This window comes from Silene latifolia, chromosome 1 (genome assembly GCF_048544455.1).
Source record: "Silene latifolia isolate original U9 population chromosome 1, ASM4854445v1, whole genome shotgun sequence".
NCBI classification, from domain to species: Eukaryota; Viridiplantae; Streptophyta; class Magnoliopsida; order Caryophyllales; family Caryophyllaceae; genus Silene; species Silene latifolia.
The window spans coordinates 45948362-45960817 of NC_133526.1; the positions used below are offsets into that span (position 1 = coordinate 45948362).

The 12456-nt window shown below is 42.1% G+C and overlaps 1 non-coding gene across 1 annotated transcript; it reads left to right on the top strand.

The window, feature by feature from the left end:
* Positions 1–454: 454 nt before the first annotated feature.
* LOC141618185 (small nucleolar RNA R71) lies at positions 455–561 on the top strand. The gene has a single exon (XR_012531326.1). It is a non-coding gene; the product is annotated as a small nucleolar RNA R71 (small nucleolar RNA).
* The last annotated feature ends 11895 nt before the right edge of the window (positions 562–12456 follow it).

Sequence of the window (12456 nt, forward strand, 5' to 3'; positions counted from 1 at the left end):
TGAATAAGGGGTGCCACTTTTGTAAGCTTGGAAAGCATTGACTTGCTCGGTTGTTCCCCTACATTCACTTGAGTCATGACCCAAGGTTCCACAATTCTCACATATCCCGCTTGGGATTGATGAGGATGTCGTCATGGCATTGACATGATGCTTTGATGATTTTGAGTTTTCCTCAAGTCTAGCCATAGCTTGTTCAAACTTCAAGTTGATTGTGTCAATGTGAGCACTAAGTTGAGCACCCAATTGAGTAACGGTGTCCACTTCATACTTTTCTCCTCTAGTAGCCTTGCGAGGCCTACTATATTGCGAATTATGGACCGCCATTTCCTCAATCTTGTTCCATGTTTGATTGTCATCAACTTCGGTGAACATTCCATTTGATCCCATATTGAGAATGTTCCTTGAATCTTCATATAAACCATTCCAAAATTGTTGCACTAAAAACCATTCGCTAAGTCCATGGTGAGGACATGAGCGACAAATACCTTTGAACCGCTCCCAAGCTTCATACAAAGATTCTTCATCCCTTTGCTTGAAACCCGTAATTTGAGCTCTTAGCATATTGGTCTTCTCCGGTGGGTAGAATTTTTTGTAGAAAGCTAGAGCTAGCTTCTTCCAAGAATCTATTCCAAGGGTGGCCTTATCAAGGCCCTTCAACCATTGCTTTGCGGTGCCGATTAACGAAAAAGGAAATAAGACCCATCTTATTTGGTCTTGAGTCACGCCCGTTTGAGAGATAGCTTCACAATAATCACAAAATGTTTCCATATGAGAATGAGGGTCCTCACTAGGCATTCCCAGAACTGGGCTCCTCTCAACTAGTTGAATGAAGGCGGACTTGGCAATAAAGTTTCCGGTAAGATGTTGTGGGGTAGGAGTACCATTTGGTAAATCCTCCTCGGTGGGTATAGAGTGTGACGAGAATTTAGGCATTGTAGGTGGATTTTGTGTGGTATTGTTTAATGGGTTCTCTTCTCCTTCTATTGCGAAAGGATTGACAAACTCACTAGTGGGTTGAACAACTTCACCAACACCTCCCAAATTCCTCCTAACAAGTCTCCTATTATTCGTCAAGGTTCTTTCGATTTCACGGTCAAAAGGTAACAAATCTCTTTGTAACCTTCTAGACATGCAAAATATCAAACAACTCGAAAACAATTAGAACAAACCTTGAGGAGTCTTACTTCCCCAAGGTGAAAAAGACACAACTAAAAACAATAAAAGAAATCTTAAATCAATTAAACACCGTCCCCGGCAACGGCGCCATTTTTTATCGATGCCATTTGGTGTTCACAATTAAGCATATGTGGTCGTTGGTCAATGGTCGATACAAAACACAATTTATACTTCACAAACAACTCTACAATTAGTAAAGAGGCAAGTAAAGGTCGGATCCCAAGGGACGGGTATTGAAATGAAGATTCTATTGTAACTAGTGGTGTCTAGGGGTGTCACAAATTGGGTTGATGTAGAAGGTTACTAAACTAAAATAGCAATGAAAATAAACTAACAAAGTAAATGAAATAAGGGTGTAAACAATTGATTAAAAGCACTAGGGTATCATGGGTTCATAGGGGAATCATGGGATATGATCATACAAACATGTTCTCAAATTATAAGCAAGCAATTATTGTTGTGATGGATTGAGTTGGGTTATATCTTACAATCCTAGGAAAGTTTGGGTCCCGGAGCCGAATCTCTTGGATTGTACAACACCTACAAGTCGACTTAATCTTCCCTACTTAACACATGCATGGTCTAACAAGACTCGAGTTGGGTTATGTCTTACAAGTCAAGTTGAAAGGATAGAAGATGATAGTAAATGCAAGGATTCATAGGCTTAGCATTTCATCAAATATAACATGTGCATGTATTAAGATCAAAACAAGCAAGCAAATAAGATATGAAAGCATATTAATTTAAGCATGAATCATTCCCCATGTTGGTTTCCCCTAATCACCCATTAAACCCTAGCTAAGAGACTACTCACTCATTATCATATTGATCATGCTAGAAAGGTTGTCAATCATACTAACATAATGAAACATGATGAATAATTGAAAGTAATTAGCAATAATTAAAAAGGGATTAAGAGATTATACCTACTAATGATTCCAATAATAAAGCAAGAATAATAGAAGTACTTGAATCCTAGATTGAGAGGTTGTCAATCTCCCAATAAACCCAAATAATCTTCAATTACCCAAAATAAAGTAAGAACAAGAGAGAGATTAAAGAACTAAAACTTGGATTAAAACTTGATTAATATTTGATTACAATATTGAAGAGAGATTTGATTGATATTAACTACTCTAATTTTTGATAAGAAGAACATGCTCCTCTAATTAGACTAATGGGGTATTTATAGTGAAAATTAGGGAGGATGCATTAGGGTTAACTAAGGGCTAAACTAGTAATTACACTTTTTAAGTTGAGCAAGGAGCCTCCGGGATTATCCGAGAGAAGGGCTTCTCCATTTCGTAGCTTGAAGAACGAAACTGTGCTGTGCTGTGATCCGTGCGGCTGGGAGTCGGGACGGCCGGATCTGGGCTGAACGATCCGAGCGGATCAAGGAACAAGACGCTCGGACTGGGCATGGGGAATCCGAGCGGATTCCTGGTGAGGACGCTCGGACTGGCGAGGACGGACGGATTCTCTACAATCCGTTCGGATTGTAGTTCAATGACTTTCCTTCTTCTTTTTCTTCCCTTTTCTTCGTGAATTCCTTGGGGATTTCCTTGGGGACTCAAGGATCCTTTTCTCAACAATGCTCTTCTACTATGCTATGTACAAAGGCCTTCTAGTCTTGTCTCTCCTTGATGCTTGGTCATTGAATATGATCAATTTAGCCTTGTTTCGCCATGAAAATGCAAGATTCTTACTCCTTTCCTACCAAGGGATCAAAATCTCAAAGAATATGCAAAACAAAGAACTAAAGATAAGAAATGACCCAAATAGGCACTAAAAAGCATGGAAACAATGGTAATTCGGGGGCTAAATATGCGCCAATTATGGTCGCATCACTCGTACTGCTACCTTCTCATTGTTAAATCTCGTATTGTATTCTCCAATGCTCTCTCCTGCCCCCTGGACGATTCTGTATAAGTCTCTTGCGTGCTTCTGTGGCTTTCTGCTGCTTGCGAACTGTTGAGTAAATGCGTTTACCAACTCAGCAAATGTAGATATCGACCTGTTGGGCAGGCTCACAAACCATCGAAGTGCTGGTCCTGTTAAGGTGGACCCGAACCCTTTGCACATGCAAGCCTCCTTGACCTGCCCTATATTTATTCCGTCATCATCATTTTCTCGTTTATATCTTGGTGATATGATCAAAGCGGTCTGCTGTGCCGTCGAAGAGAGGCATGTTTGGATTTGTGAATCCCTTTGGCATGGCTGTGACGGATATGGTGTCCACGAATGGCAAGTCGGCATAACTGTCTAGAGCTGCTTTCTCGAGTGGGGGGTAGCCCTGGAACCCTACTTAGCATCTCCTTTAGTTCCAAGTACTGCTGATTAGTTATATTGGCTGAATCTGGAGTTCTCATGTCAGGTGCCTGCATATTTCCTCCTGATCCGGTTTCTTGAAGGTTCTGATAGGCTCCAGCAGCCAGGGGGGTTGCGGTAACGATTGTCCCCTGCTTTGCCGCTTCACTTGCTTTGGTTTGACTCGGATCCTGCTACGGTGTCGATCGATTCTTTGGGATCGCTAACTGGGAGGCCACCTTTTTGTATCCCTACGCACCGGTGGTGCTGCCAGCTATCTAGCGTGAGGTATCCTAACCTCGTGGGGTTATCCTTCCATCTGATGGTGTCGTAGCCAAATCCAATCTTGTAATTATTTGGTGGTATCACTGTCTTTTCCGCTCCTTGCGTCAGATCTACCAAAGGAAGTCTTCCTTCACCTGTCTTGTTTGTTCTTTGGAGTCTTTGGATCGCTTTGCAGAGATCAATTTGTGCCCAGAGCTCTCTGTCTCTCCTTCTTACCTCAACATCTGCTCTCCTTTGATCTTCTCTCATGTTTTCCATAGCTTTAAAGATTTTCCACGCCGGCGAGCGAGAATCTGCGTGGGATCAAGGCGGCGAGTGACGCCCGAGCTTGATGTTCCTTTGTCGATCTGTCAGGCCGAGACAACAGGGGGTCTGGGAGGTAGAGAGGCTTTTGTTGTCGGTATGATTCTTGGGGTATGTCCGGAGCTGCGTGGCCACCGTCGATGTTGGACTTTGGGTAGACGATGGTGGTGGCGATGGTGCCTGCTCCCGACATGGCTTCAGATGCTTGCTTTTCCATTGTATATCTAGAATATCAACGATTGACGACCACAATGCCCCACGGTGGGCGCCAAACTGTTTAGGTCTTTTTTACCTAAGTCGATTTAGGGTCAATGTAGTCTATATTCGTTGGTCGATTGTATGATGATTTGTATGTTAATAAGTAAACGGGAAATAAAGTGCGTAATGTAAATTGACACGTATGATTTTGGTGACGCGGAAAACCCAATGTGGGAACAACCGCGGGAGGGACGGTACCCTGCCAAGTATTGCACTATATGAATTGGAGGATGATTACAATTATGGTACGAAGCTAATCCTGCTGGCCCTAGATTTCAGGCCTGCAAGACCAAGAATGAACGTAAATTATTTGCAGAGATGTGATCTTGAATGTTGATGTATGAATGCGGGTGTTGAATGAATGTCCTTCTTGATTTCCTTCCTTTCCTATTTATAGGGTAAGAACCCTAGATATACTCTATCTCGAATATGGAAAGAGGATATTATTTCCATAAAGACTTCTTTCCTAATCCGGATTCCTTTGCCAATTCTCCCCGATCTCCCTAAATTCTCCCTAACTTCTCCCTGACACTCCTTTCCTTAATGCGGGCACCTTCTATGACGGGCCCTTGATCCTTCTCAAGCCCGTCCCCCCTTTCTCTAACCGCGGGCTCCCTTCCTCCTCCTCACTTCTTTGCAATCTTTATTTCACCAAATGGGCTTTCTTTATTGTGCTATTTTTAGCCCAAACAGTCCCCCACTGGCAGGGCTGGTCCAGTGGACAGTCAGTGATAGAGTTGGTTGGGTTATCGTGATTGTGTTTGAGGTTGATAGCATTGTATTGTGTTGATAATTGTAGTTGCTGTTGTTGTGTCTTATCTCAGTACTGACCTTGTGTGGTTGTTTGTTTGTTATGTGTCTGCCGTGATCCCTTATGGTGAGCAGTCGGTCTTAGCAGGTGTTGATGTTGTTGATAGCTGGAGTCCGGGCAGGGATGAGTCTTCACGAGATATGATGGTCATAGCGAGTAGTCTTTGAGTTGTATCTTATATTGTTTGTTGGTTTAAATCACTTGTAATATAACATAATAGTTCTCTTATCGACATTTGATTATTACTATCCTCGGACAACCGAGATGGTAACGCCCTTATATGCTAAGGAAGGCCTAATTAAGGCTCCTCTGAATATGGGGGTGTTACACATACTCCATTGACAGTAGCAAGTTCTCTCAATCTCATGATCCGGCCTCCAATTGGATAATTTGGTCGATTAATTCATCAACCACGGCTACTACTTCTTGCATTGTAGCATTTCGAGAGAGATTTAGTGGTGCACGTTCTTTGGGTGTTGTATTTGGATCACACAGGGTTGCCACTACACTTTCTAATTCTGAAACTTGCCTATCCACACTCTTTGCCCATGCTATAAATTCGGTGATGGTAGGGGAAATGGTAGAGTAGTTCCCTTCTTCTTCTATTTCATAGATCTCATCTTCGACTTGAGAAATGAGGTGAGAACATTCTAAGGTAGATTTTTCACTTGTAATCATCAGAATTCCAAGAGGATTCTGAGTATTGTTAGGCTTGCCTCCAGGCGACCGTCTTCAATCATGTCTTGAAGTATATGTTTTAGCTTGTAGCATTTTTCTGTGTCATGTCCCTTACCTCTATTATATTCGCAGTACGAATTCTCGTCCCAGGATTTGGATTTCTTTTCTGGTTCAGGTGTAGGGCCTATGGGTTAAAGCTTACCTGTTTCATCAGTCTCTTTAGAGCATTGGAGTATGTATCCCCAATGTTTGTGAAATTTCTTTGTGGGATACTCTTCTTTGATGGTTCGAGAAGGTTAACCTCATCAGTCTTGCTAGTAGAGCCGTAAGAATGACTTGTTGAACCTTGATATCCACGACCTACCGTTTTGGATAAGAGCCCTTTACGGATGTCATATTCGATCCTTGTTCCTAGTACAGTTACGTCTTTGAAGGTCTTAATGTTTTGGTACCTCAAATGACTTGCATAAATGGGCTTTAAATTGTCCACGAATTTCTCCACGAGGGTAGCTTCATCTGGACGTTCGACAAGTTGGGTACTAGTCTTCCTCCACCTACTTAGGAAGTCGGTGAAGCCTTCTTTATCATTTTGGGTAAGAACCTCTAAGGTGCGCATATTGACTTGGATCTCGGCATTATCCGCATATTGCTTAGCAAACTCGATCGCGGCATCATCCCAAGTGGAAATCTTCTTGTGCTCTAGAGAATAAAACCATTGTTTCGGGATGGTGTCAAGAGATGAAGGAAAGATCCTTAAGAACATCTCGGGTTTAATGCCTTTGATAGACATGTAATCCTTGAAAGCATGGATATGGTTCAAAGGGTTTTCATGCCCCTTGAATTTCGGGATATCCGTCATGTTGAAGTTGGTTGGCATTTTGGAACGTACGACCTCATATTTGCGATTGTTTTCCCTACAGATATCATCCCCTTTGAGATACATCAGTTGTTCTTCCAAGTATTGGAGTCGTCTCTCAGCTGCAGTCGGATCTACGGGAGGGTTGACCTCTTGTGTTCCCACAAAAGGTGGAGGATTTTCATTCACGAAGTCATTCACAACTTCATGGAGTATTTCATTTTCTGCAGGAGGCAACCTAGTTTCTACAGCAACAATTCGACCCTCGATCGTGTTGAGGCGATCATTCACTAGGTCTTGGCTAGTTTTGAGATGAGCGAGCGCGGCTAGGATTAGATCATTACCATTCGGTGGTTGTCCATTGACACTTGCGTGACTAGTTCCAGGCATCTTGAAAACTGGATAAGAGATCGACGACGAATTAAAACACGATCGACCATTCAAGCACACTTACTCAAAGAAAAGGTTTGACTTGTGAAGTGGGAGTGTGCCACTTGTGTCAAGTGAGGTTTGAAGAAATGACAAGGTTTGGAAATGTTGGTCCTAGTCAACTATAGTGTAGTTGTAGGAGTGGACTCGAAGTGAGGTTTTGAAATGGGCTTCGAAGCCCGAATTTTGACTCGACAATTGGATAGAGTTTTGACTAGTTTTGCGCTAAATTTGGCCTATTTTTCGAAAATTTTACATTTTGAAAGAGGTTTTGATTTTTACAAAATTCTTCATGGTTTTATTTAGAAAATGGTGATCTTATATAGTACAAGCATTTATACAGGCATTATAACGGGATGCTGAGTACATTTAAAAGGGTTTTGGTTTGAAGGGTGGGTTGTCATACCGAACAATCAAACCCGGGGTCTGTGGAGAGGCTCGTATCAAACAGGAGTAAGGCCGATTCCTAGTCCATTTCCTCGAGTAATGAAAGTCCTTGATACAAACAAGAGTAAGTACCATGGTATGGTTGGCGTCAATAGCTATCCATCCTTAGGCCCAAATAAGAATTTGGACCGTCTAGACGGGACGATTGGTCGAATGGGTTGGGTTGGGCCTTAGGAAGGCCGAATAAACGGTCTAGGAAGACCGAGTTAAGAAAACCAACAACTGTCTTGTACAAACTATTCCCTAACCTTGTTCAAGTTTCACCCTAGCTACACGTAAGTGTATTAATCCCCAGCGGAGTCGCCAAACTGTGGACGCGGGCCCACAGGGGTCGCTCGGGAGTGAGGAGCGAGCAAGCTTTGCATTTCTGGAGTCGCCACCAATTTATTGTGGAAAATTGGAAACCGTTCGAATACCTCATGCCATGTCAAGACACAAAGTACTGACATGAACACCAAGAACTCGTTACCCTTAGCATTCTATGTCTAGAATGACTCTCGTGGATGCCAATGAACACGGATGTTCACAGAGATCTGGAGTAAGGGGTGAGGGTACGCATTAGGAAGCTCTTTTGATCGAACACCTAATCCCGCCCACCTCGATAGCGGCCTCTACTAATGATTAGGGAAGTTATTCATACTCGATATGTTGTCGATTATATGCATGCAATGCAACATCCAATAAATTAATCCTAACATGTGAGAATTAACTAAGTCGGTCAACAATTAATTTAGCACTCATTAGGTCGAAACATGATTTAGAATTAATTAGATGTGAGAGCAAGTAAATAATCATACAATACGATAAATAAATAAATGCAATAATTAAAATTACAATAATTACAATTGCTTAATTGATTTACGTCGAAAATACATTTAAAACGGATGGTTTGAGAAAAGAAAAGGAAAACAAATTAACGAACATATTATTAGTGATAATACGAATAATAGTTAATTAATACGTAATTAATAAACTAGGTCAAGGCGAAACGGAGTTCGAGACGAACTCAACCGAATAAAGCGCAGCAGAGCTGCGTCCTTTGGAAGAGGCGCAGCAAACGCTGCGTCTGTTCCTGAGTTCAGTTCTGGCTGTTGTAGAAACCCAGTATCTGCTAAGACTCCAACAAACACCCGATGATTATCGGACTACAACATGTTTTGGAATCGCGGCGTTTGATCGACAGTTTGTGTACAACTTTACGTCGAAAAACTTAAAACGATTTCGAAAACAAAACATTTCAAAACTTTTCAAAAGTACCTGGAGTGTTTAATGCACGACGACGGGGTCGCAATGACACTAACTAGAGTCAAAACCGACACCGGACCAAAAACCGACTCAAAAATTCAAATCCCGACTCCAACAACGAGTCAAACCGAGTCAACCACAAAAAACAAACCATTTCAAACCTTCTATACTAAGATTTCCCGGATTCATGAATGGTCAAGTACCAAACATGTGACTACAAATCCTAGGATAGAACAAATCATGATTGCACTTGTGTGAAAGTGACAGGACAACTCGAAGACCCGCGACGTGGCTCGCGCCTCTTTGAGCAGCCCAGGTGGCCACGTCGCTCAAAACTCACACAACCACTCATTTTCCTATAAATACCCCTCAAATGCCCCCATTTGAGAACTTACGCGAGTGTCCACCCCCTCTTTTCTCCCTTAAAATTCTCGACTCGACTTCTTAAGTCACAATCCGACGCGTATTTACGACCTACCGATCGTAAATACAAGCCTTACACATTATTTGGTGCCGTCATCGTGCATTAAATCACTTGACCGACCACTTGCACCACTACACCGTCACTAATCTTAATAAAACACTCTTTTTACTTACCAAAACGGTTTTAAACCGAGTCTTTTCCGACCAAACGAGTTGTTACACTTACGTCGGTTTCTCGCCATAACCAAACATGTAAGTATGGGGGTGTAAAAATCCTTCTTTTATCATGTCTTCATTTGTTTTATGACTATAACATGTTAAAACATGCATAACATGATCCAAAACATGGGATAAACGAGCCAAAGCTGAGTTTTGGCCTGAGGCAGAAGCCCCTTATTGTGCACAAAGGTTCGCGCCTCAATGGGGTGCCCAGGTCAGCACTCAACCGTGTTTGTTCTCGTCTTTCCCCTTTAATTCATTTTCATATTTGTAATCGGTCTTTACCATTTCAAATATTTTCAAACCTTTTTATCTTATTTCATTTGCTTTAACCATAAAACATTTTTCACCCTTGGTTCCTCATACCATGACGGTTAAATCCGTGTTTCGGTGATAATATTTGGTTAATAACATTTAAAAGGTATTTTAAAGTCTTTTATTTCATTTCTTTACATTTTGGGAGGTATTTTAAAGCCTTTCATCATTTCTTTACATTTTCAAAACAAGCATATTTGTTACCAACACAAAGTCATCCTTGGTTCTAGATACCATGCCGGATTTTAACCCGGGTACGATGACGAGTATCGACTAATGATATTCAAATGAACTTAAAACAATTAGTTCATAATTATTTTCAAAACTATTCATGTCAAGTTTGCCAAGTCGAACCCGACACCGAATATCATCAAAATAATGATGATTATTCGAGTCTCGTTCCTCAAATTAACAAATGCGGTCTAAACGACCCTTTCGAACCAAATCGGGTCAAATACCCATTTTTCAATACGTTTTATAAACGTTTTTCAAAAGGTCAAAACACGGCATACAACCGTTGGTTGACCCGCGCCTAAACAGGCCCCTGCTTTCTTATTTCCAAAACCAGGGGAGACCCCCTTGCACTGCCAACAGGCTCGCGCCTCATGTGGCCGCCTGGTGCAAGGTCTGTTTCCTTTCCAGCATTAGTCTAGGACAATCCCGACTCTGGTTAACCCGGATATAGGACGGATCAGACGACTATTTGCTCATTTAAAAATCATATTTGTAAAATGCTTTACTAAGACAAATGGATCACGTTATGCACCATAAACCTAATACGGTAAATGGATGTTTAATTTCCGTCTTGCATGCAAATCAACCATTAATCCAACTCCACATCTTATACTTGATATTTGGATTAAATCAACCGACTTAGAAAGCTCTCACATGTTAGGTTTAAATTATTGGATGCGCATTCATACATTTAAACCGTTTTATCAACTTTTGTATTCAACTAACCAAGATCGATAAGTAGAGGCCGCTACCGCGGGCGGGATTGGGTGTCAGATTAAAGGGCTTTTCAATACGTACATTCACCTCTTACGCAGAAACTTTGGATAGTGGACGACCATATCCAGGGCGTACGAGAGTCATTCTAGAGATAGGATGCTAAAGAGGGACGATTTCCTTATCTTTAGTACCTATGTCAAACGCTGCTTTGTGCTTCGATTTGACCGAGGAATAAAGGGGATTTCGAATGGGTTCCAAACATCCCACAAATGCTTGGTGGCGACTCCGAACATCTCTAATCGTTTCGAGACCCTTACCGAGACAAAACCGACCGATCTAAAACGATCCGGTCGAAAGCATTTTTACGCCGCCGAGCGTGGCTTTCAAAAGACCGCTGCACATGCGCAGATCGAACCGGACCTGCAGGTGGGCCATGTCCACAGATTGGCGACTCCGCTGGGGAAAACTAGGACACTTATGTCTTTGTGATCCCTAGATGGTGAGACTCGTACGAGGTCTTGGTTGGAATGCATTAATTGATATTACGGTCACGGTCGGGTTCCTTGTCCGAGCCCACAACCAAACCCTTTTCGACCAATTGGCTCGTCTCGTCGGCGTGAGTTTTCTCATCCCCACGTTTCGAATCCCGATTGAGTTGAGCATACCATTGACGTCACACATTTCTATTTCATCAAAGAGCTTTCATCACTTTCGAGCACGAGGCTAGGGCACCCTCCTTACACATTTTGTTTGGATTGGTATCCCTCTCACAAATCGGGGTTTGATTGCTTGGTGTGTAACCCACCCTTCTAAGCCAAAACCCGTGTCAGCATAATGCATAATATAATGAACTGTGAGTGCTTATGTGCTACTTGATCATAAGTCCTTCCGCGTCGTTTTCAAACTTTCAAATCACCTTTTTGCCCCGTTATAATGGCCATTTCAAACCTCGGTCTTTTGCCGACCGTTGCACGCCTTTCTAAGCCGTCGTAATGACGATTTTCAAACCCGATTTTTATAACCACTTTCAACACGCCTTTCTAGGCCATCATAATGACGATTTTCAAACCCGGTTTTTATAACCACTTTCAACACGCCTTTCTAGGCCGTCGTAATGACGATTTTCAAACCCGGTTTTTGTAACCATTTTAACACGCCTTTCTAGGCCGTCGTAATGACGATTTCAAACTCGGTTTTCTACAACCATTTCAAATCACCTTTTTTACACCGTTATAATCGCCGCGTCTTGACACGGATTTTAACCCGTCTCGCGCCGACAATGGCTCTTTCAAAACCCGAGAAAAGCACACACCCTTTTCTCGAGACACTTTCGAGATCCCGAGGACCATGCACCGTCCCCGAGACCTCTTCAAACTTTTCAAACTCGATTTTCAAAACATACAATTTTGAATTTCAAAAACCGTCTTGGAAGACAATACCTTGTTTTCCGAGCCGATTCAAACTCAAACCGTCTTTTGCAAATAAACTTAAGACAACTCTTTCAACTGACCGACTTGCGGAGATCTCTATCTTCGGCAGCCGTCCACAAAGCGACAAATGAATCTTTTTGAAAATTTCTAGTTTCGAAAACTTCAGTCCGCCATTCCAATTCCGCCTCGTGTCTATCGAGTCGAAGCAAACATACTTATGGGTCTTTACTTATGAGTCGTCTCATCACGAGACTTGTCCAATAGCGTCACGCCGTTACGTTGGACTCATGTTAATAGTTTTGTCAACACCGTCACGTCATAAA